Genomic DNA, 24,289 nt, shown 5'->3' on the forward strand with positions numbered 1-24,289 from the left:
TATTCCTGGCCAGCTATAGGCTGGAAGAGATGGCTCCTGAGGTCCATCCTTTCTTCCTCTTCTCTTCCCCGCACCCCATTGCCTCCAGCCTCCCAGAATCCCAATCCTTCCCCCTCAAGGCTTTGTCTGCCTGGGGGGGCAGTGAGGAGTTGGGGGCATCTGAGCTTCGTGGAATCCACCTCGGAGTCTTTGCTCACTTGGGGAGGGAATGAGATGGGAGCTCGTTGAGGGCAGGTCCTTATTTTCTTTTTTGGTCTTAGAATGCCCAGCAGAGGCCTGGCACCTCACAGGGGAAGTCACTGAGCACTTGATTTGGTTCCCTTTTACCACAGATCCTGCCCTTGCTTTCTAGGCTGGCTAGCATCCAGAAAGATGCCTGGGGATTGGGGCTGCCCCACTGATGAGGGTGTTAATTTGGTGCTGATGCTATAAAAGCTCTTTCTGCTCTCCCAAACTCAAATGCCCCCTACTGTAAGAGTTCTTTGTTGTAGCATTGAAGATATCTCATGCATTAGTGTGAAACCCACTGTTTTTATGCCCCTTCTATTGGCAAAACGGGCCTTAAAAATGGGTCAGCTGGGACCCAGGACAATCAAGAATCCTACTGTATGTGGTGATTAACCAAAGCCATCCCCTCCCTTCTAGTACCGTCCATTATTTTTCTGTGATCTTGGGCAAATCCCTTCCTTCTTTGGGGCCTCAGAAGCAGCCTAGTGTGGGTGATAGAGGCTCAGCATGCCATCTACTATATTTCCTTCATGCCATTTCTGTGCTGTATGTGATGTATCTCCTATCGTGATATGTGTCTTCTATCATGACATGAGCAATACGGAAATATTTATTAAGTGAAAGTATAGGTCTAACCTAGATCCGACTATTTACTCACTACCTGTGGGGAGGAGGGAAAAAAAAAATCAGAATTCTAAGATGTTGAAAAAGTTGGCTGCCAATCAAAGCCCATCCTCTTTCACGTCGGTTTATTTACAATTTTATTTGGGGGTTTTGGTTTTGTATGGGTGTGTTTTACCACAATAACCAATAGGTAAGTGGGTTTTCATGGTAATACATGTATGGCACAGTTCAAATTGCTTACCATCTCCAAGGTGGAGGAAGGAAAGGAGAGAGGGAGAGAGTTTGGATCTTATAATTTTGGAAAATGTATGTTGAAAATTATCATTATGTGTAATTGGGATAATTGAAAAATAACTGAAAAAAATAAATAAAATGTCAAAAAAGTTGCTAAAAATTGTTTTTATCAGTAACTGAGAAAAATAAAAAAAAAAGATCTGAAAAAAAAAAGAGTACTAGGCTTAGAATCAGGAGAGACTTGAATTTGAATCCCACATGCTGATACTAGTTCGGTGACCAAGGACCAACTTTTCTCAGTCTTAATCTATAAAAATGGGGATAATGATAGCCAACGTACTTACCTCACAGGATTATCAAGAAAATTAAATTCAACATTAAAAAGCATCTGCCAGCCCTAAAAGCACTATACAAATGATAATCATTATTTTCCTCTGTAACATTAGGTGGTTTCTTCTTCAAAGGGGAAAGGTATAGCAGCTGTTTTAGAACGTATAGTAGGGGGCAGCTAAGTGGCTCAGTGGATAGAGCACCAGGCCTGGCTCCTGGAGGACCTGGGTTCAAATGTGACTTCGGATATTTCCTAGTTGTATGACCCTGGGCAAGTCACTTTACCCCCATTTGTCTAGCACTTGCCCTTCAGACTTAAGAGTTGTTACTAAGATAGAAAGAGAGGGTTAAACAAATGTAGAGGAGATGATCCTCCCTTATTGGAGGTCTTGAAGCAAAGGATGATGGCACCATATTGGATATGCACCCACATGGGCTGACCTCGATGGTTCCTTTCAGCTGAGAAAAGAAGGGGACAAGAGATGGATGAGTCATCTTTTCCCTGCCTCCTGAAAATCATAATCTAGTTGTTGTCCTGCACGTGAACATAGGAAAGACTAAATGACAAAGCAAGATGTAAATAAGACCTCAAGACAACAAGGGGAGAGCTGTCACAAGAGCGGATATGATTCACTGGAAGATGAGCTTGTCAGTAGTGTAGGAGTTCAGGATGGGGGCAAATCAAGGAGAGGAGGTAGTATCTGAGCTGGGCCTAGAGGCATTTTCGATAGGCAGTGTAGGAAGATTCCAAAAAAGAGGGAGAAAAAACTGTGTAGAGGCGGAAAGCAAGGGGGTGTGTTTTGGAGACTGAAAATAAACCAGTTTGACTGGAACAGGAGATTCCCTAAAAGGGAAGCAGGAGGAAATGAGTTAGACAGATGGGTTGAGTTCAAATGATAGGTTGAAAAGTATAGACTCTTTTTTTCTTTTTTTAGATAAGGCAGTTGGGAGCTATTGAAGGTGTTTTCCTAAGGCCAGGTCCATTGCTCTAATACCTGATACTTATATAGTATCCCCCATGCATTATCTCCATTGATCCTCAAGACAAGCTGTAAAATAGGTACTACAGGTTTTCTTTAGTTTACAGAAGCTCAGCAAAGTTAAATATTTGGCCTAGGGTCACACAGACAGCAAATGGCAAGAAGCAGGATTTGATCCAAGTTTTTGTTTTGTTTTTTTTCTGACTCCCCAAACTGGAACTTTAGCTCCTTTGTTATGCTGCTGCCTTTTTTTTTTAACCCTTATCTTTTGTCTTAGAATTGATATTAAGTATTGGCAAAAGAGCAATAAAGACTAGGCAACTGGGGTTAAGTGACTGGTCCAGGGTCACATAGCTAGGACGTATCTGAGGTCAGATTTGAATCCAGGACCCCCCAACTCCAGGCCAGGTATTCTATCCACTGTGCTATGTAGCTGCCCTGCCACCTTTCAAAAGGAGAAATGTGGAGTTGGAATGAGCAGGACTTCATTATTGATGAGATGTGAGGGAGAAGGAGAGGGTCCATGCTTGGGTGGATGATGGTGCCATTAATAGAAATAAGGAAGGCAGGAAGAAGAACTAAGTTGGGATTTGTTTGGGGAGGAAGGTCAATAATGCATTTAACTAGGGGCAGCTGGGTAGGGTGAATTTTAAAATTACTCCACCCTACTCAGACCTTACTTTAGAAGATCTGATTTAGTTATTTCCTGATTAGTAACAATGGAGAAACTTGGTCTAACAGAATCAAGCCTTGGAGACTCTACATTTCTCCACCCTACTTAGTTTAATGAGGTCAGGAATATCTGCACCATACTCAAGGATTAAGTATCTGAGAAGATGGCCTTCAACAGACATGTGCAGAAACAGCGGACAGACCCCTGGGCTGTCCTAAGTCAAGCTAAGCTAACATCGGTACAGATGAGTCACAGGAAAGTGACGTAAAACCTTCTATATAGGGAACGTCACTTCTTTTCAGCCTCTTTTCCCAGAGAGGCGCAAGCCAGGCGGCAGAAATCCTACACCCTTTCCTCTCCCTTCTTCTTAGATTTCTTTCCACTATATTAATTAAATCACCATAAATTTCCAGACTGACTTGGGTAAATTTTTTAAATTATTATTAGGGATATCCATGGCGACCAATAATTAATATAGTTTAGGTCACAACACTAAAATTATCCTTTACAGTAGCTCAATGGATTGAGAGCCAGGCCTAGAGACAGAAGGTTCTAGGTTCAAATCTGGCCTCAGACACTTCCCAGCTGGGTGACCCTGGGCAAGTCACTTGACCCCCATTGCCCAGCCCTTACCACTCTTCTGCCTTGGAGCCAATACACAGTATTGATTACAAGACAGAAGATAAGGGTTAAAAAAAATAATGCATTTAACTGTTGGATGATGATGGAGGGGCTGATAAGCAAGCAAAGCTGTGTAAGATGTCCTTAAAACACATAGGAATGGAGATAAGACAGAGAGGGGCAGGAGCCATGCTCAAGCCATAGCCTTGGAGGTCATTCAATGTATGGAATAGTTAAAAATGAGGGAAGTTGGGGCAGCTCAGTGGATTGAGAGCCAGGTCTAGACAAAGGAGGTCCTGGGTTCAAATATGACCTCAGACACTTCCTACCTGTGTGACCCTGGGCAAGTCACTTGACCCCAACTGCTTAACCCTTACCACTCTTCTGCCTGAGAACCAATACTTAGTATCAATTCTAAGACAGAAGGTAAAGATTGTTTTTTTTTAGAAAATGATAATAAGAGAAGTAGATGAGATTGTTAAGACATAGAATGTGGAGAGTTCCTTGTTCTCCATAGAATTCATAGAATCTCAGAGGTAGAAATGACCTCAGAAGTCATATAGGCTTACCCATTCCTGAACAAATGTAATCCAAGCCAACAAACATTTGTTCAGTGCCTTACTGTATACCCTGCTAAGCATTAAGAATACTTGAAAACAGGGGCATCTGGGTGGCTCAGTGGATTGAGAGCCAGGCCTAGAGACGAGAGATCCTGGGTTCAAATCTGGCCTCAGCCACTTCCTAGCTGTGTGACCCTGGGCAAGTCACTTGACCCCCATTGCCTAGCCCTTACCACTCTTGTGCCTTGGAGCCAATACACAGTATTGACTCCAGGATGGAAGGTAAGGGTTTAAAAAAAAAAGAATACTTGAAAACAAAACAACAATAAAATGAAAATCAGTCCCTTATCCTCAAGAAGCTTACATTCTGCTATAGATCTGAGCTGGAGAGCTGGAAGTGACCTCAGAGACCCCCTTATTTTAATGATGAAAAAATTGAGGCTCACAAAGGTCACCCACAAGTGACTCGGCCAGTTTCACAGAGGCAGTCCACAAATAACAGAGAAGGGTTCAAACCAAGACCCTCTGACTCCATGGTTGGGGCAACCAGGTAAGTACATACGTGATATCAAGAAGATTGATTAGGAGAACCCCTGATTAACTTCAGGAGTTCCCCAATAAAACAAAAAAAAACTTCAGGAGTTCCCCAATAAATAAAAAAGCCCCCTCAAATACAAGTTGTGGGGCTCATCCTCTGGCAATCTTCCTGAGAGGACGCAAAAGGAGCCAGGGAGGAAACAGATGTAGACAGACTTATGAGAGTTGTGTATGAGCTGACAGATCAGCTCATCCTCTTTTGCAGAGGCTTTGTTGTTGTTGTTCCTTCTATTCAGAAAGTAGACAGCAGAATGCTCCTGTTCTTGAGGGTAGGGAATTCTGTGATGTACACAGCACTGGGTTCCCATCAGCCTCACCCCCTTACTTTTTCTCCAGGTCTAGAAGTGGCTTCATTGAAGCAGAAATGTAGGGGAGCTGCATGAGTTTGCAGCAGGGAGAGAGTCAAGAGGTCTGGAGAGTGGACCTATTTGTCCCTAGAGATAGTAGCAACTGGGGTACCAATAGATTTCTTGCAGACACACATGGTAAGGGAAGACACGTGCATGTTCACTCAGCCTAGGAGGGTTCAGTTGATGGATGATGGTCCTGAGGACCAAACTCCCAGAGTGCAGGGCAGCTGACTGATAGTGGGGATTCGGAATGCTTCAAGCAGGCTATATCTTGGAATTTAACCATGTTGGCTGCTGAGGGAGAGTTCCTGGGCAACATCAGTCTTGAATTTGCTTCTTGGGTAGCAATGGCAAATCCAAGAGTTTTCCTCCATTTGACAGTTTGTGAATCACGGGAGAGAGAACATTTCTTGATGCAGCATGTTCTTTGGAAAATGAAAATAATTAGGGAGATGAGTCTTACTCTGAGGGCAATTCCAGTGAGTTATATTAGGGGAGGACAGGCCCAGGCAGAAAATGATGAGGGTTCAGCAGCCCAAAGATCCATATGAAATTATGAAAAGTAGGAGAACATTATGTACAGCTACAGAATTAATGTCTGAAGAATAACTTGAGGATGTCTGCTTCCAGAGAAAGAGCTGATAAATAGAAACATGAAAGATACATATATCCCTTTTACACTGAGACTTTCCCCATCTAGGTTTCATTGTACTTGTGGGTCAGCATAAGGAATTAAATGAGGGGGCAGCTCAGTGGGTAGCTCAGTAGATTGAGAGCTAGCCCTAGAGATGGGAGGTCCTAGGTTCAAATCTGAATTCAGATACTTCCCAGGTGTGTGACCCTGGGCAAGTCACATAACCCCAATTGCCTAGCCCTTGCCACTCTTCTGCCTTGGAGCCAATACACAGTATTGATTCCAAGATGGAAAGTGAGGGTTTAAAAAAAGAGAGAGAGAGAGAAAGAAAGAAATTAAATGAGAATGTTTTGAAAGCTTTGTGAAGGCCAGCAGCAGATGACACAGAAAAAGTTGAGAAACTCAGAAATGCATAAAATAGCCTGTGATCAAATATTAATCTAGATTTTACAGTTAAGGCACTGTAAATACCCCATAAGAGAAAAGGAAAAAATTCAGACTTCTTCGGTACAAAGAAAGGACATAAAATTGTATGCATTTTCCAAGATAATGAGAGCGCTGTCCCCACAGCCCCCACAATGTGGAAGGGATGTCTGGTGGCTCTAATTTTGTCAAATGATGCCTTCTCTAGTGCAGGAAGGGGATAGAGGGAGATACCCAGGAATTTTAATTTAACCAACAATCAAATTAATCAATACCAACAACAGCCAGAAAAGATTCTGGGGCCCATCTAAGAGAAGCATGATGTTGTGTAGTCATGACATATTGAAAGAGTAAATTATTATTATTTTTTAATTTTAATTTTATTTTGTCAATTTAGAACATTATTCCTTGATTACAAGAATCATATTCTTTCCCTCCCTCCCCTGTCTCCTCCACCCTTCCCATATCCGGTGAAACATGAATTCAACATAAGCTATATTTAGAGCTTTTCCTGGAATAATTCTAAGTGTGGGTAACAAACCAAAGTGAGATAATGACCCTTTTTGGAGAGAAGAGGAGGATCTGACCCCACGACTGATGGAGCTCAGTCTGTGTGAGCCCAGAGTCTTGGAGCAGGGTAAATGATGGAGAGGAGGACTCTGGGTCAGAAGTTAAAACAAAATTTGAGGATGGTGACAGTATGCCTAAAGGGATGGGGGGAAAGGCTGCTTTTTGGAGGTGGCACATAAGCTGAAGAAAGCGAGAGGTCCTAAGAGGAAGATATAAGGAAAATTCTAGTACTGGTTCCCTCCTCTTTGGGCATGCCAAGGTTTTTAGTTTTCAGAAACACAATGAAGGAAACAGATTTAGCTCCTCCAGCTCCTCTGTGTTAGCACTGAAAGCACTTCACATCCTGGCCCCTTCCCACCTCTCTAGCCTTTGGAGCCATTGTTTCCCTACTTGTCCCCTACAGTCATGTTGGGTGCTTGCTATTCCTCACAAAGGATGTTCCATCCCATGTCTTCATTTTGTGAAGATTAAATTTAACTCTCTCTTGATTATAACAATGAAAATACTTAACTCTCTCCTGATTGTGAAGATTAAATTGTAACTCATGTCTATTTTTAGATTTTAATCCCCATAAGTGTAAATACAGTATTTAAAAGTTAGGTATGAAGATCTGCTTATGTAGATCTAATCACCAAAAGTGCAAATATCCCACTTAATAATCATGAAGTGGGAGGTCTGTGGCCCATGTGTGTGATAGTGGGAAATGAATCAGAATCGACTAACTGCCTTCTGGGCAGTCCTAGAACAGGACTTCACTGTGATTGGTAGATGTAGAATTAGGGGAAGGCACAGGAAGTGATGCAAGAGAAAATATCTTTAAAAGGAATTGTCAGGACCTGAGACTCTGCTATCTTTTCTTGGTGAGGCTGATGAAGAATCTGCTGACTAGACTGACAGGTGATGAATGAAAGGCTAACTCTTAACTGCTGGCTTTTCTCTGAAGAAAACTGCCTCAGGGAAGACCTACTCTTTTTAAAAAATCCTTACCTTCTGTCTTGGAGTCAATACTGTGTTTTGGCTCCAAGGCAGAAGAGTGATAAGGGCTAGGCAATGGGGGTCAAGTGACTTGCCCAGGGTCACTTAGCTAGGAAGTGTCTGAGGCCAGATTTAAACCTAGGACCTCCCATCTCTAGGCCTGGCTCTCCATCCACTGAGCCACCCAGCTGCCCCTAAAAAGATCTACTCTTGAGAGAGGTTTCCCTGGGTCCTCAGCTTTGCTGAGTTCAGTTGAAACTAATTCTCCCTGCCCAGAGGGGCTGGGAGTAAATTCTTTAGTGCTCAGGCTAGGTATCTTACCTTATCCTCTCTCTGATTTCTTACTTCACTCTTTCTACATTTTTATAAAGAAATTGTAAATAAAAATCCCTTTGGAATTAATTAAAATTCCTGGTGACCACACTCATAAAATATAAGGTCCAACCCTTTTGAAAATAAACCCCTTTTACCCCTTACAATGCCTTTATATTTATCTCTCCAGCTCTGGACTCTGCAGAAAGCCTTTTCTTTTCTTTTCTTTTCTTTTCTTTTCTTTTTTTTAACCCTTCCCTTCTGTCTTAGAATTGATACTAATAGATGCTATTCCTTCTAAGGCAGGAGAGTGGTAAGGGCTAAGCAAAAGGGGCTTAAGGGCCAGGGTCACACAGCTGGGAAGCATCTGAGGCCAGGTTTGAGGAAGCCTTTTCTTGATTTCTTCATCCACTAATGGAGGTTCCCTTCCTTCTACTATATATATATATGCTGATTTCTTGGGTAGAATGTCAACTCCTAGAGGGCAAGGATTGTTCTTTTCTTTGGGCCTCTAGGATCGAATCCACTGCTTGACCCAGTGTGTATATATGGCAGGTATATAAATAATAAATCCTTGTTGACTGACCTTTTGACTGATTGGAGGTTAGCATTGGTTTAGATAGCTTGGCTTGGGAGGAGAACAAGCCAGGGACGACCTTGTGATGGGCATAATTAAACAACTGCTCACAACCTTGTTTCTGCCCACATAGGGCCAGACCCACAGGACTAGGGCAGGAATGGCTCAGTCTTATCTGGGCAAATTCCAATGCTCCTCCCATTTTCTGAATTTTTGCAGAACTGAATTAGGCAAGTTTCTACCATGCAGTCCCTTCCCTTTTCTTCCCTTTATCTTGTCTATCAGAATTTGGGAGTGGAAATAATCTGGCAGAGCAACTTTTTCACAATTTTTTTCTCTGACAGCTTTTATTCTTTGTACTGTGTTTTAATAAATCATGTGGCCCCTAAAAAGTCAGTCTTCTGGGGCAGCTAAATAGTACAGTAGAGATACTTTCTAGCTGTATGACCCTGGACAAGTCACTTAACCCCCATCATCTAATCCTTACTACTCTTCTGCCTTGGAACAGGAACTTAGTATTGCTTCTAAGACAGAAGGTAAGGATTTTTGTGTTTTTGTTTTGTTTTTAAATGTCATTGGAGGGGCAGCTAGGTAGCATAGCGGATAAAATGCCAGACTTAGAGAAGGGAGATCCTGGTTTTAAATCTGACCTCAGATGCTTCCTAACTGGGTGACCCTGGGCAAGTCACTTAACCCTGATTGCCCGGCCCTTACCTCTCTTCTGTCTTAGAATTAATAGTAAGCCAGAAAGTAAGGGTTAAAAAAAGTCAATCTCCCCAGTTTTATGGATGGCTAAATGGAGAATCCAGCTAGTACATCGCCAAGCTTGAGGAGAGCGTTAATATTCTAAGAGCTTACAAGATAAACGCTCAGCATCAGGACCTTTATAGCCATTGGGAAGGCCTGCAAATAGATGTCCCCTTGTGACTCTGATGAAACCATTTGGGTGGTGGCTTGAGGGAAGAGCCATCTGGTGGCTAAATTATGTATTCTATTTCCCAGGTGACTGATCAACTAATTGACAGCCTTTTTTTTCTGTTAGAAACAGGGAAATAGAGGAGCAGCTGGGTAGCTCAGTGGATTGAGAGCCAGGCCTAGAGATGGGAGGTCTTAGGTTCAAATCTGGCCTCAGACACTTCCCAGCTGTGTGACCCTGGGCAAGTCACTTGACCCCCATTGCCTAGCCCTTATCTCTCTTCTGCCTATTGACTCTACGATGGAAGGTATGGGTTAAAAAAAAAAAAGAAAGAAACAGGGAAATAAGTTGCTGGTGGAGAGAACTATTACTGCATTAGCAGCCACCAAATTTACTATTTAGACCATATAACCTATCCCATATCTAAAACAGATCTCTCTCTCTCTCTTTTTTAACCCCTAAACTGGTCCATCCCTAAATTTTACCATTTCTATTGGGGGAACCACATTTTCCTAGGCCTTCCCTCTTATACACCCCATCCTCCCATACACCATCTATTACCAAATTTTGTCAATTTTGCTTCTTTCGTTATTGCGGTTTGTAAAGGACATACTTCCTTTTTTTGCCCTCTCACATTGATTTATGCATTCTTTATCTACTAGCACATGATTACTTTTTTTTTTGTCAAAGTACTATATATTTTTTTCTTTAATATTCTCATTCAGAAATTATAATGGTTCTTTCAAAGTTTATTTTTTCCAACAATCTGTTAAGCTCTCTATATTTTTTTTTATTATAGCTTTATCTAGCTCTAAAAGAAGGGCAGCCAGGTGGTGCAGAGGATGGAGTGCTGGGCTTGGAGTCAGAAAAACTCCTGACTTCAAATCTAGCTATGTGATCCTGGGAAAGTCACTTAATCCTATTGACCTCAGTTTCTTCAGTTATAAAATAGGATTCATGATAGTGTCAACTGGGTTTTTGGGAACCCCTAGTTTGCTTCTGTCCCCTGAGAACTGCCCTCAGGGAAGTCCCAGACTAATCCTTTCCTACAATAAACCTTAAAGTACTTAATGATTCCAGTTTAGGTAGGACTAGTAAGTTAAGTCCCCTTTTTGTCTTAGTTGTTTCTCTCATTGTACTGAAGTCCTCTCCAAGGAAGTCCAACCCTTGACTGGACTCTTTCTTTAGTATCTATTGTAAAGCATCAGAACCCCTCTCTGATAATCCTCTCTTGGACTTCTCATTTCCCTGTAGCCATAGTAAAGCCAATCAATCATAAGTCCCTGTCCTTAGTTCCCCAAAAGGTATACAAGACTCCAAGTTCTATTATTGAGTGGTGATTCCTGCAGGGATATTGGTCCCAGGGAGTCAAGATGGAGGTGTAGAGGCAGCGAAAGTTCAGACCTCTGAAAACCCTTCCTTACTGATTACAAACTGAATTCTCTTAGGGGCCTGAAAATCAAACCTAACAACAAGATGGAGCCAAGGAACCCTCCTCCTGGACTCAACTTAAAAGGTATGCTCCCCAAAAGCCTGAATAAATAAGTAATAAATAATAAATAAATAAGCCTTCTTTTCAGCAGCACATGGTACATTCACAAAAATTGACCACATACTAGGGCATAAAAACATTGCAAACAAGTGCAAAAGAGCAGAACTAATAAATGCAACCTTCTCAGATCACAATGCAATGAAAATAATAATTAGTAAGGGTACATGGAGAGGCAAATAAAAATTAATTGGAAATTAAATAATACAATTCTCTAAAATTGGTTAAAGAACAAATCATAGAAACAATTTCATTGAAGAAAATGACAATGATGATACATCCTTTCAAAATCTATGGGATGCAGCCAAAGCAGTACTCAGGGGGAAATTTATATCCTTGAGTTCATATATTAACAAATTAGGAAGGGCAGAGGGTCAATGAATTGGGCATGCAAATTAAAAAACTAGAAAGTGAACAAATTAAAAATCCTCAGATGAAGACTAAATTAGAGATTCTAAAAATCAAAGTGATATTGGTCCCAGAACCACAGGGTTTCCATTCTGTGTAGTATTTGGAGCTTGGCCCTGCTACATCAGCCAATTATGATGGACCTATCTTTTTCCTGATTAAAGATCTGGTTTTGCTGACTACTTTAGTGGTTCTGTGTTTTTCTAGGTTGACAATAGCATCTACATGGAAGGTTGTTGTGAAGATCAAATGAGATGATATTTGTGAAGCATTTAGTGCCTCTCACAAAGTAGGCATATACAAAATACTTGTTCATTTCCTCTTTCTTGTCCTTCTTATTCCCTTACAATCAATATTTTTTCCCTCCGTAATTCAGGTAGCTTTTTCTGTAAGAAATTAGATAGTATATTCAAGCATATATTTATGCCAAGAAATAACTATGCCAGCATAGCTTCATATTTAATAATGCTATTGGTTCATTGTTTATGATATCTTTAAGTATAATGTAGTTTCCCTGTTTGTCTTTCCTAAATTCATTTCTAGTCATTGTTTATCTAAAATTATGATAACGACTTCCAATTTCCTTAATCACTTGTTTTTTTAAAAAGTAAATATTGTTCTAGCCCTCATTTTTATTTTGCGTCTACGTGTTTTTTTTTTGAAACCTTATCTTCTTTCTTAGAATAGATACTAAATAAATCAGTTTCAAGGCAGAATATTGGGAAGGACTAGGCAATGAAGATTAAGTAACTTGCCCAGAGTCACATAGCAAAGAAGTGTCTGAGATCAGATTTGAATCCAGGACATCCTATCTCTAGGTCTGGCTCTGAATCCACTAAGCCACCTAATTTTCCTGTGTCTATATGTTTTAAGTATATTTCTTCTACTCATCAAATTTTATGTTTTGTTTTCTTAATTATTTCATTCAAATAGAGAGTTTAATCCCTTTACATTAAGGATAAAACTGTTAAGCTCCACCCCCATTTCTAGTATTTTTCCATTTCTCTTCACTTACATAGTCAACACTATTGTTCAAACCCTCATTACCTCTTACCCAACCTATTTTAATAGTTTCTTAATCAGTCTTCCTGCTTCTAGTCTCTACTGTCTAATCAATTTCCCACACAACAGCGAAATCAATCCTCCTGAGGCAAAGAACTGCCTATACTACTCCTCTGCTCAAAGACCCTCCCTACTGTCTCTAAGATAAAATAGAAAGTCCTCAACCAGGCATTTAACACTTGCCATAACCTCTCTCCAACCTTATTTCATATTGCTCCTCATCAGACGATCTGTGTTCCAGCAATATTAGATGACTGGCCCTTCCTTGAACTTGTCATACATCTCTTGCCCTGCATGCATTCATGCAAGTTATTTCCCATGGCTGGAATGTTCTCCTCCTCTCTGCCTCTTAGAATCTTGACTCTTCTTCAAGTCTTATCAGATATGACTTCCTTTAGGAAACTTCCCTGATCCACCCCCCTCTCCCCCCCGTATTAGTGTTTTATCAGTGTATACTTTGTAACTGTCCAGAGAATTCAAGCTCCTTCAGATCAGAGATTGACTTCTTTAATTTTTGCATCCCCCAGTGTCTAGTACAGTGCTTTAGATACAAAAGGTGCTTCATAAGTGATGACCCCCCTCCCTGTCAGGTGATTGAAGACAGTTTGAAAATGAAAGAAAGTCTCAAGATTCACTAAAAGAAAAACTGGAAACAAATTGGATGTCCATTGACAGGTGACTGACTTAATGAATTGTGGCACACAAATGGAAGGGCATATTTCTTCATTGCAAGAAATGATGAGGATGAAGAATTCAGAGAAGTATTGAAGACTTACATAAATTGATACAGTGATGCAAACTTAACCAAGCTAGGAAAACAATGTACAGAATGAATAAAGTAAGAAGAAAAACAAAACGGAACCTTGTGTGTAATTACAAAGTTTACTTATCCCTAAAAAAGAGATGAGATAATGTACTTTCCTTTATTTTGCAGAAGTGGAGGACTACGGATATGGAATATGGCATATAATATCAGATTCTATTGATATGCTGGTTACTTTTCCCAAACTGATTTTTTTCTCTTTTCAATTTTTAAAATTATTATTATTATTTTTGCAAGAGATGTCTCTCCAGGAAGATGGCAGCTTAGCAAGCAGCAAAAGTTCAGACCTCGTGGAAGACCCTTCCTTACCGATACAGACTGAATGCTCCTAGGGCACCGAAATTCAAGCTGAACAACAGGACAGAAGCGGGGAACCCTCCTTCTGGACTCAAATCAAAAGGTACGCCCCCCAAAAGCTGGAATCCGAGAATACTCAGGGCTAAGGGGAAGGCAGGGCGAAGGTCACAGGACCCCTCCCCCACAACCCAGAGGGCTGAGCCCACAGCAGCAGTGGAAACCTCTGAGCGGGCAAAGGTGCTGGTTTGCAGGGTCTACCTTGTGAGCAGCGGGGCGCCGGGCTTGGAGCATCCAGCTTGGACAGCAGAGAGGAAGCCAGGGAGAAAGGGTGGTGGCTGGGTCCATCCATTGGGCTCCAGTCTCACCCTTGCCTCGGGCACATCCAGACCAATCCAGTTGAACTAATCCCATCAGAACTCCTCAGAGTTTAGGGAGGTGGGCAAAGGCACTTGCGGACAGTGGAGAAGCAGCTGGAGAGAACTGGAGAAAGCCTGGGCGGCCCAGCCTTCCAGGAGTCTTCAGAGCCTCAGTGCTTCATACCACATACAGCCCAACCCAATTGAACTCAATCCAATCAAAAGCCTCCAGAGGACAGGGAAGCTAACATTCCTCTCCTAGAGACTGTACCAAGAGATCTGACAAAGCTCCAAGAGGGGAGACTGACAGCCCCAAAACCAAAACAAAATGAGAGGAGCAAGAGCACAGCCAAATATGGGGAGCAAAGAAGGGATAAACTCGAGCAAACAACAGAAAAAGAAGAAAGAAATTACAATAGACAGCTTCTGCACATGAGCAAAGTAATGAGTAAAGGTAATGAGCAAAGAGCAAATGAAACAGAGGGGGAGGACCCAGCAAAGGAAAAATCAGAAATCCCAGCGAATTGGATACAGGCTTTGGAAGAACTCAAAATGCAATTCAAAACACAATTAAGAGAGGCTGAAGACAATTGGGAAAAGAACTTAAAAACTAAGATAAGTCATCTGGAAACAGAAAGTAGTGTCTTGAAAGCCAAAATCAACCAGCTGGAAAATGAGGCAAAGCAGATGAAAGATGAGGCAAAGCAGATGAAAGATGAGGTGAAGAAGATGAAAGATGACCTCCAAAGAAAATCCGACCAAAAGGAAAAGGATGACCAAAAAACTAAGGATGAAATCCAGTCTTTAAGAACCAGAATACAACAACTTGAATCGAGCGACCTCACAAGGCAGCAAGACACTATAAAACAAAACCAAAAGAATGGAAAAATTGAGGAAAATATGAAGCATCTCATTCACAAAACAGAGGATTTAGAAAATCGTTCAAGGAGAGACAATTTAAGAATTATTGGCTAACCAGAAGACCATGACAAAAGAAAAAGCCTGGACATTATATTACAGGAAATTATTAAAGAAAACTGCCCCGAAATCCTTGAACAAGAGGGAAAAGTGGAGATTGATAGAATCCACAGATCACCTCCTGTACTTAATCCCCAACTGACAACACCCAGGAATGTTATAGCCAAATTCAAGAACTATCAGACCAAAGAAAAGATATTACAAGCTGCCAAGAAGAAGTCATTCAGATACCAAGGAACCACAGTGAGGATAACTCAGGATCTGGCCGCATCCACACTGAAAAAAAGAAAGGCATGGAATACAATATTCCAGAAAGCAAGGGAGCTAGGTCTACAACCAAGAATCAACTACCCGGCAAAACTGACTATATTCTTACAGGGGAAAGTATGGTCATTCAACAAAATAGAAGGATTTCAAGAATTCGTAAAGAAAAGACCAGACCTGAACAGAAAATTTGATGTCCAAGTACAGAACTCAAGAGAATCATCAAATGGTAATTAAAAAAGAGGGGAAAAAAGAAAAAAAAATTTTTAAGAGACTCAATAAGTTAAAATGATATGTATCCCTATAAGAAAAGAGGTCATTGGTAACTCTTAAAAACTGTTGTTATTAGCTGGGCAGCAAAAAGAAGTATACTTAGAGGGAACAGCAACAAACTGTATAGGATGAAAGGACAAGACATAAATAGGTATATAGATATATGCATGCAAAAATACATACGCATGAGTATGCATATATATATATATACATATATATATATAACTGGAGCTTAAAAATAGGTTAATATTAAAAGAAATGGGAAAAGAAACAAATGGGGGTAAATTTATATGTCATAAAGAAGCTCATGGTGGGAGGGGGGAGAACATCAATACACTGGAAGGGTAAAGATGTCAGAGACAGGAAATACTCAACTTTTACGTGCTTTGAAAGTGACTCAAAGAGGGAAAAACAATCCAATCCATTGGGGGCAGAGAATAGATTTGCACCCTATAGGGGAGTAGAAGGGTAACAAACGGTCTGGTGGGGAGGGAAGCAGTACAAGAGAGGGAGGGAGCGGGGGGATAAATAGGGAGCGGAGTAGAAAGGGAAGTAAAATAAGGGTGGGAACAAGGGGGACTGTTCAAAAGCAAACATTGGTGTAGAAGGAAATAGTGAAAGAAGAAAAGGCAGGTAAAGGAGCAGATATCAAAATGCTGGGAAATACACAGCTAGTAACCATAACTGAATGTGAATGGAATGAACTCACCCATAAAACGCAAGCGAATAGCAGAGTGGATTAGAGTCCAAAACCCTACTATATGCTGTCTACAAGAAACACATATGAGAAAGGTAGATACACATAGGGTGAAAGTAAGAGGGTGGAGCCAAATCTATTGGGCATCAACTGACAAAAAGAAGGCAGAAGTCGCAATCATGATATCTGACAAAGCCAAAGTAAAAATAAATCTAGTTAAAAGAGATAGGGAAGGTAATTACATCCTGATAAAAGGCAGTATAGACAGTGAGGAAATATCTGTACTCAACATGTATGCACCAAATGGCATAGCATCCAAATTTCTAAAGGAAAAACTAGAGCAACTCAAGGACGAAATAGATAGAAAAACTATACTAGTGGGAGATCTGCACCTTCCTCTATCCAAACTAAATAAATCAAACCAAAAAATAAATAAGAAAGAGGTAAGAGAAGTGAATGAAATCTTAGAAAAATTAGAGTTAGTAGACATGTGGAGAAAAATAAATAGGGACAAAAAGGAATATACCTTCTTTTCTGCAGCAAAAATTGATCATGTATTAGGGCATAAAAACATTATAAACAAGTGCAAAAGAGCAGAAATAATAAATGCAACTTTCTCAGATCACAATGCAATGAAAATAATAATTAGTAAGGGAACATGGAGAGGTAAATCGAAAATTAATTGGAAATTAAAAAATACGATTCTCCAAAACCAGTTCGTTAAAGAACAAATCATAGAAACAATTAATAACTTCATTGAAGAAAATGACAATGATGAGACATCCTTTCAAAACCTATGGGATGCAGCCAAAGCAGTACTCAGGGTAAATTTATATCCTTGAGTTCATATATTAACAAATTAAGAAGGGCAGAGGTCAATGAATTGGGCATGCAAATTAAAAAATTAGAAAGTGAACAAATTAAAAATCCTCAGATGAAGACTAAATTAGAGATCCTAAAACTCAAAGGAGAAATTAATAAAATTGAAAGTCAAAGAACTATTGATTTAATAAATAAGACTAGAAGCTGGTACTTTGAAAAAACAAATAAAATAGACAAAGTACTGGTCAGTCTAATTAAAAAAAGGAAAGAAATAAACCAAATTGACAGTATCCAAGATGAAAAAGGAGACCTCATCTCTAATGAAGAGGAAATTAAGGCAATCATTAAAAACTACTATGCCCAATTATATGGCAACAAATATGGCAATCTAGGTGATATGGATGAATACTTACAAAAATATAAATTGCCTAGACTAAAAGAGGAAGAAATAAATTACCTTAACAACCCCATTTCAGAAAAAGAAATTGAACAAGCCATCAAAGAACTCCCTAAGAAAAAATCCACAGGCCCAGATGGATTCACAAATGAATTCTATCAAACATTCAAAGAACAACTAATCCCAATATTATACAAACCATTTGACAGAATAAGCCAAGAAGGGGTTCTACCAAATTCTTTTTACGACACAAACATAGTACTGATCCCAAAGCCAGGCAGGTTAAAAACAGAGAAAGAAAACTATAGGCCAATCTCCCTAATGAATATAGATGCAAAAATCTTAAATAGGATACTAGCAAAAAGATTCCAACAAGTCATCACAAGGGTTATCCACTATGATCAGGTAGGATTCTTACCAGGAATGCAAGGATGGTTCAATATTAGGAAAACCATCCACATAATTGACCATATTAACAAGCAAACTGACAAAAATCACATGATTATCTCAATAGATGCAGAAAAAGCCTTTGATAAAATACAACACCCATTCCTATTGAAAACACTAGAAAGTATAGGAATAGAAGGGCCTTTCCTAAAAATAATAAACAGTATATATCTAAAACCATCAGCAAACATCATCTGCAATGGGGATAAACTAGAAGCCTTTCCAATAAGATCAGGAGTAAAACAAGGATGCCCATTATCACCTCTATTATTTAACATTGTACTAGAAACACTAGCAGTAGCGATTAGAGAAGAAAAAGAAATTGAAGGTATTAAAATTGGCAATGAGGAGACCAAGCTATCACTCTTTGCAGATGTTATGATGGTTTACTTAAGGAATCCTAGAGAATCAACCAAAAAGTTACTTGAAATAATCAACAACTTTAGCAAAGTTGCAGGATACAAAATAAACCCGCATAAGTCATCAGCATTTCTATATTTCTCTAACCCATTTCAGCAGCAAGAATTAGAGAGCAAAATACCATTCAAAATCACCCTAGACAATATAAATTACTTAGGAATCTATCTACTGAGACAAACACAGGAACTATATGAACACAACTACAAAACACTTTCCATACAGCTAAAACTAGATCTAAACAATTGGAAAAACATTGATTGCTCATGGGTGGGACGAGCTAACATAATAAAAATGACAATCCTACCCAAATTAATTTACTTATTTAGTGCCATACCCATTGAACTATCAAAAAACTTCTTTACTGAATTAGAAAAAACCATAACTAAGTTCATTTGGAAGAACAAAAGATCAAGGATATCCAGGGAAATCATGAAAAAAAATGCAAAGGAAGGAGGACTTGCAGTCCCAGATCTCAAACTCTACTATAAAGCAGTGGTTATCAAAACAATTTGGTACTGACTAAGAGACAGAAAGGAGGATCAGTGGAATAGGCTTGGTGTAAATGATCTCAGCAAGACAGTTTATGACAAACCCAAAGACCCCAGCTTTTGGGACAAAAATCCATTATTTGATAAAAACTGCTGGGAAAATTGGAAGACAGTGTGGGAGAGATTAGGTTTGGATCAACACCTCGCACCCTACACCAAGATAAATTCAGAATGGGTGAATGACTTGAACATAAAGAAGGAAACTCTAAGTAAATTAGGTGAACACAGAATAGTATACATGTCAGACCTTTGAGAAGGGAAAGATTTTAAAGCCAAGCAAGACTTAGAAAGAGTCACAAAATGTAAAATAAATAATTTTGACTACATCAAATTAAAAAGTTTTTGTACAAACAAAACCAATGTAACTAAAATCAGAAGGGTAGAAACAAATTGGGAAACAATCTTCATAAAAACCTCTGACAAAGGTTTAATTACTCAAATTTACAAAGAGCTAAATCAATTGTACAAAAAATCAAGCCATTCTCCAATTGATAAATGGGCAAGGGACATGAACAGGCAGTTCTCAGCCAAAGAAATCAAAACTATTAATAAGCACATGAAAAAGTGTTCTACATCTCTTATAATCAAAGAGATGCAAATCAAAACAACTCTGAGGTATCACCTCACACCTAGCAGATTGGCTAACATAACAGCTATGGAAAGTAGTGAATGTTGGAGGGGATGTGGCAAAGTAGGGACACTAATTCATTGCTGGTGGAGTTGTGAACTGATCCAACCATTCTGGAGGGCAATTTGGAACTATGTCCAAAGGGCGATAAAAGACTGTCTGCCCTTTGATCCAACCATAGCACTGCTGGGCTTGTACCCCAAAGAGATAATAAGGAAAAAGACTTGTACAAGAATATTCATAGCTGCACTCTTTGTGGTGGCCAAAAATTGGAAAATGAGGGGATGCCCATCAATTGGGGAATGGCTGAATAAATTGTGGTATATGTTGGTGATGGAATACTATTGTGCTAAAAGGAATAATAAAGTGGAAGAATTCCATGAGAGGTGATGAGAGAGACCAGCTGAGACCACGGACGGACATGAGAAGTTTGGTGGCCAAAGGAAGGACTGAGTAACAAGGACTTTCTTTGGCTCCGTCTCATATATCTGCCTTGGCACACTCACAAGGTCCCCCCGTATTTGAAGTCCTAAACTCCCTGGCCAAACCTGTTCCTTCAGGGGCTGCTGCCTCAGGTAAAGAAAGTGTCAGTGGGCATACTGTAGAGCTATGCTTCTAGGTGAAGCAAAAAGCTTCCACCCAGAATACTGTTGCGAAAGATTCAGGTCACAGGGACATAAAAATGTACCCTTGGCAAAAGATAAGGACTGTTGATGTTCAGAGCACCGTGGGAAGAGGGAGTGCACAATTACATGTTGTCAATGGAAGTTTCAATTGACCCATCTGTCTTGGAAAACAATTTAGACTCCTGTGAAGAAAATGTCTAAACTATCTGTGTTCTTTGATCCAGAGATTTTACTCTTAGGTATATACTCCAAGGAAGTATTGGGAAAAAGAAAAACCCGTACTGGGGAAGAAGGGAAGAGAACAAACATTTATTGTACACCTACTATGTGCCAGGCACTGTGTAAATAGCTTTTATAAATATGATCTCATTTGATCCTTACAACAATCCTGAGAAGTAGATCCCTATTTTTTAAACCCTCACCTTCTCTCTTAGAACTAATATTAAGCATTGGTGCCTAGGCAGAAGAGTGGTAAGGGCTAGGCAATGGGGATTAAGTGACTTGCCCAGGGTCACACAGTTAGGAAGTGTTTAAGGCCATATTTGAACTCAGGGCCTCCCTTCTCTAGGTTTGGCTCCCTCTCTACTGAGCTGCCCAGCTGCCCCAATTTTATCTCTATTGAGGGGTAGTTGAGGAAACTGAGGTCAACAAAGGTTAAGTGACTTGCCCAGGGTCATGTAGTCAGTAAGTGTCTGAGACCATTTTTGAATTTAGGTCTTGTGAACTTCAAGACCGGCACCTGCTGCTTCTATAGCAGTATAGCTATAATATCACTTTTTGTGGTTGGAACAAAAGGAAACAAAGTAGATGCTCATCATTTGGGAAATGGCTCAACAAATTGTGGTACATGATTGCAATGGAATAGTTTGTGCTGTATGAATGAATATGAGTATGGAAAAGCACCAAAAGACTTACATGAACTGATACAGAGGAAAGTGCTATATTTGTAAATAGGACAACAATAAACACCAGACTACAACAATGTAACTAGAACAACAAAAACCAATCTAAACTCATTGCTGAAAAATTGCAATGGCCAGCTTGGCCCTAAAGAAGAGAAATGAACAAATGGCGGGCAATGCCAGCCTTTTTTGGTGTGTTGATTCATTCTAAGGAACTTTTTTTTCTTCCTCATTTTTTTTTAAACCCTGACCTTCCGTCTTTGAGTCAATACTGTGTATTGGCTCCAAGGCAGAAAAGTGGGAAGGGCTAGGCATTGGGGGTCAAGTGACTAGCCCAGGGTCACACAGCTGGGAAGTGTCTGAGGCCAGATTTGAACCTAGGACCTTTCGTCTTTAGACCTGGCTTTCCATCCACTGAGCTACCCAGTTGCCCCCTACTATTTTTTTTAAAGAGGAAAGAAAAGGGGGCAGCTGGGCAGCTCAGTGGATGGAAAGCCAGGCCTAGAGACGGAAGGTCCTAGGTTCAAATCTGGCCTCAGCCACTTCCCAGCTGTGTGACCCTGGGCAAGTCACTTGACCCCCATTGCCTAGCCGTTACTACTCTTCTGCCTTGGAGCCAATACACAGTATTGACTCCAGGATGGAAGGTGAGGGTTTAAAAAAAAATAGTACATGGGATAGCTCTTTGGGGTTGGGAAGAATACAATGGGAAATGTAGGTGATGTACAAACAAAATACTAAAAAAATTATTTTTAAAAAATTCCCCTTTTGAAGTAAGGAACTTCAAACATGATAAAGAGATGTGATCTCTGTCTTAGTGGCCTGATCAGCTCCCATGGATTTAACTCTCATCTTTGTGTGGCTGGCTTCCATTTTTAGATATCCAGTCTTTTCCCCCAGAGTTTTAGACAAGCACGGTCAACTCCCTTTTGAAGGATTTCTTAATCTTTTTTTGTGCTCTGGATTCTCTGGCCGTCTGGTGAAACCTACGGGCCCCTTCTCAGATTAATGCTTTTTTAAAAAAAGCCCTTAGCTTCCAACTTAGAATCAATACTATGTATTGGTTCCAAGGCAGAAGAGCAGTAAGGATTAGGTAAATGGGGGTTACATGACCTATCCAGGGTCACCCAGCTAGGAAGTATCTGAGGCCAAATTTGAATCCAGGACCTCCTCTTTCTGAACCTGGTTGTTTATCCACTAAGCCACCCAGCTGCCCCATTCCCATAGGCTCTTGCAGTAGACTCCTGAATGGCCTCCCTTCCTCAAGTCTCTCCTCTCTCCATAGCATTCTCCATACCAATGTCAGTGATTTTCCTAAAGTGTGAATCTGGCTATGTCAGTCCCTACTCAATAACGAACAATGGCTCCCTATTGCCTCTAGGATAAACTACAAAATCTTGTTTGGCATTAAAATCCTTCACCACCTGGATTCAGGTTCCCTTTCCAGCCTCATCATACCTTATTCCTCTTTCAAGAATTCTACAGTCCAGTCAAATTGACCTTCTTGTCATCCCTCACACGTGAGGATTTCATGTCCTATCTCCATGCCGTTGCCCTTCTCTAGCCTGTCCTCATTTCTGACTCTCAAAATCCTTTATTCCCTTCAAAACTCAGCTCAGACAGCACCTTCTGTGTGAAGCCTTTCTTGATTCCCATTCCATTCCTGATGACTTTTCTGTATCTGTTGTTTGCACACACATACCTGTATGTATGCATATCTGTAAATGTGTGGATGTATAGTCTCCCTGATGGAAGGAAAAAACTCCTCGGGGGTAAGGATTGTTTGATTTTTGCCTTGGCATCTCAAGTATCTAGCACACAGTAGGCACTTAATGCTTCCAGAAGATCTAACCTATCACCAACCTATACACACTCTCTCATTGATGTGGGCACTCCTTACACACACACACACACACACACACACACACACTCACACACACAGACTTTTATTGGCTATTTAATGGGACCTTGACTTCTTGCCAATGGCTGCATTCCTGAGTGTTTTAGAGGAGCCTTCTTGCCCTCGTCTCTTAATCACAACAAAGCTGGCTAGGGAGCAGCCCTGGCACGGAGAGGTAGGGAGAGACAAGGGAGTCTCATGCCAAAGGCGTTGAGTAAGATGCAAAGCCAGGCCAGACCAGGTGTTCCAACCTGAATCTGATAGTCCTTGCCTTTGACCTCTGAGCTACACATCTGGAAGAAAAAAGCTCATATTTACCAGCAAACATCAAAGATGGAGCCTCCCTCTGTGCTATGGTTGTCCCATGAAAACGGCTTGGATCCAATAGGGTGCTCCAGAAAGCACCTTCTCCCCTTTGCGCAGAGGACAACGGCTATAGCGGTGCGATGCTGCATTCATTCACCAAGGCTGACGGTTTGGTTAGCTTTGAGGAGCTGTTCCGTGTCACCCTTTTTTATTCTTTGTTCCAAGTGGGGTGGGGTGGGGGGAAGGGTATGTTTGGGAAGGGCGATGATGTCAAAACAAAGGCTATAAACCAGATTCTTTGGGAGTCTGTTTCTCAGTTGGAGTCGTCCAGTGCGGAGCTGTGTTAGTCTGACCCCAGATCTGGGCAGCTGTGCCTCTTTTTCACTGATCCCCATTTGGATGGAGGAATCTTGTTCTGGGCCATTCTTTCCCTTCCCAATATGGCTACTGGTTTACGGGATGCCAAGGGGAATGGGAAACGGGCATGAGAAGCCAGTCACATCTCTGATCTCAGGTTATCAGCTCCCAACACCCACTACAGCCTGCTCAGTTAGGCTGATGGAGAGGACTTTTGTTCTGAAGGATGCAATAGAACTAAGCATGTGTTTTCATTGGAGAGGGAGAGACGGAACGTGCCAAAGAGAGCGGGCGTTCCTCATGGAGCTAGGTCCTTGGAAGCGGGAGGAGACTGGGATCCCAGGAATAGGGGAAGACCCCCCGAGATGTGGAGGCAGGAAGATAGATGAGGGAGCTCTCGGTTCCTGAGGGATGGGAGGTGAGGTCATCTGCTGAGTGTGTGTGAGCCCAGGCAGGGTGGGGTACAAGGGGCGAGGTTTAAAGCAGCCACCGTGGGGTGTGGGCCAGACAAACGCCATGAGTGTGTGTGTGGGGGGCAGCAAAGGTCAAACACAAATTTGTAGTCGATTATATGTTAGTGCAAGTTGGTGACTTTGGGCAGCAGCCGAGGGTTCAGGAGCGGAGA

This window comes from Monodelphis domestica, chromosome 3 (genome assembly GCF_027887165.1).
Source record: "Monodelphis domestica isolate mMonDom1 chromosome 3, mMonDom1.pri, whole genome shotgun sequence".
Lineage (NCBI taxonomy): Eukaryota > Metazoa > Chordata > Mammalia > Didelphimorphia > Didelphidae > Monodelphis > Monodelphis domestica.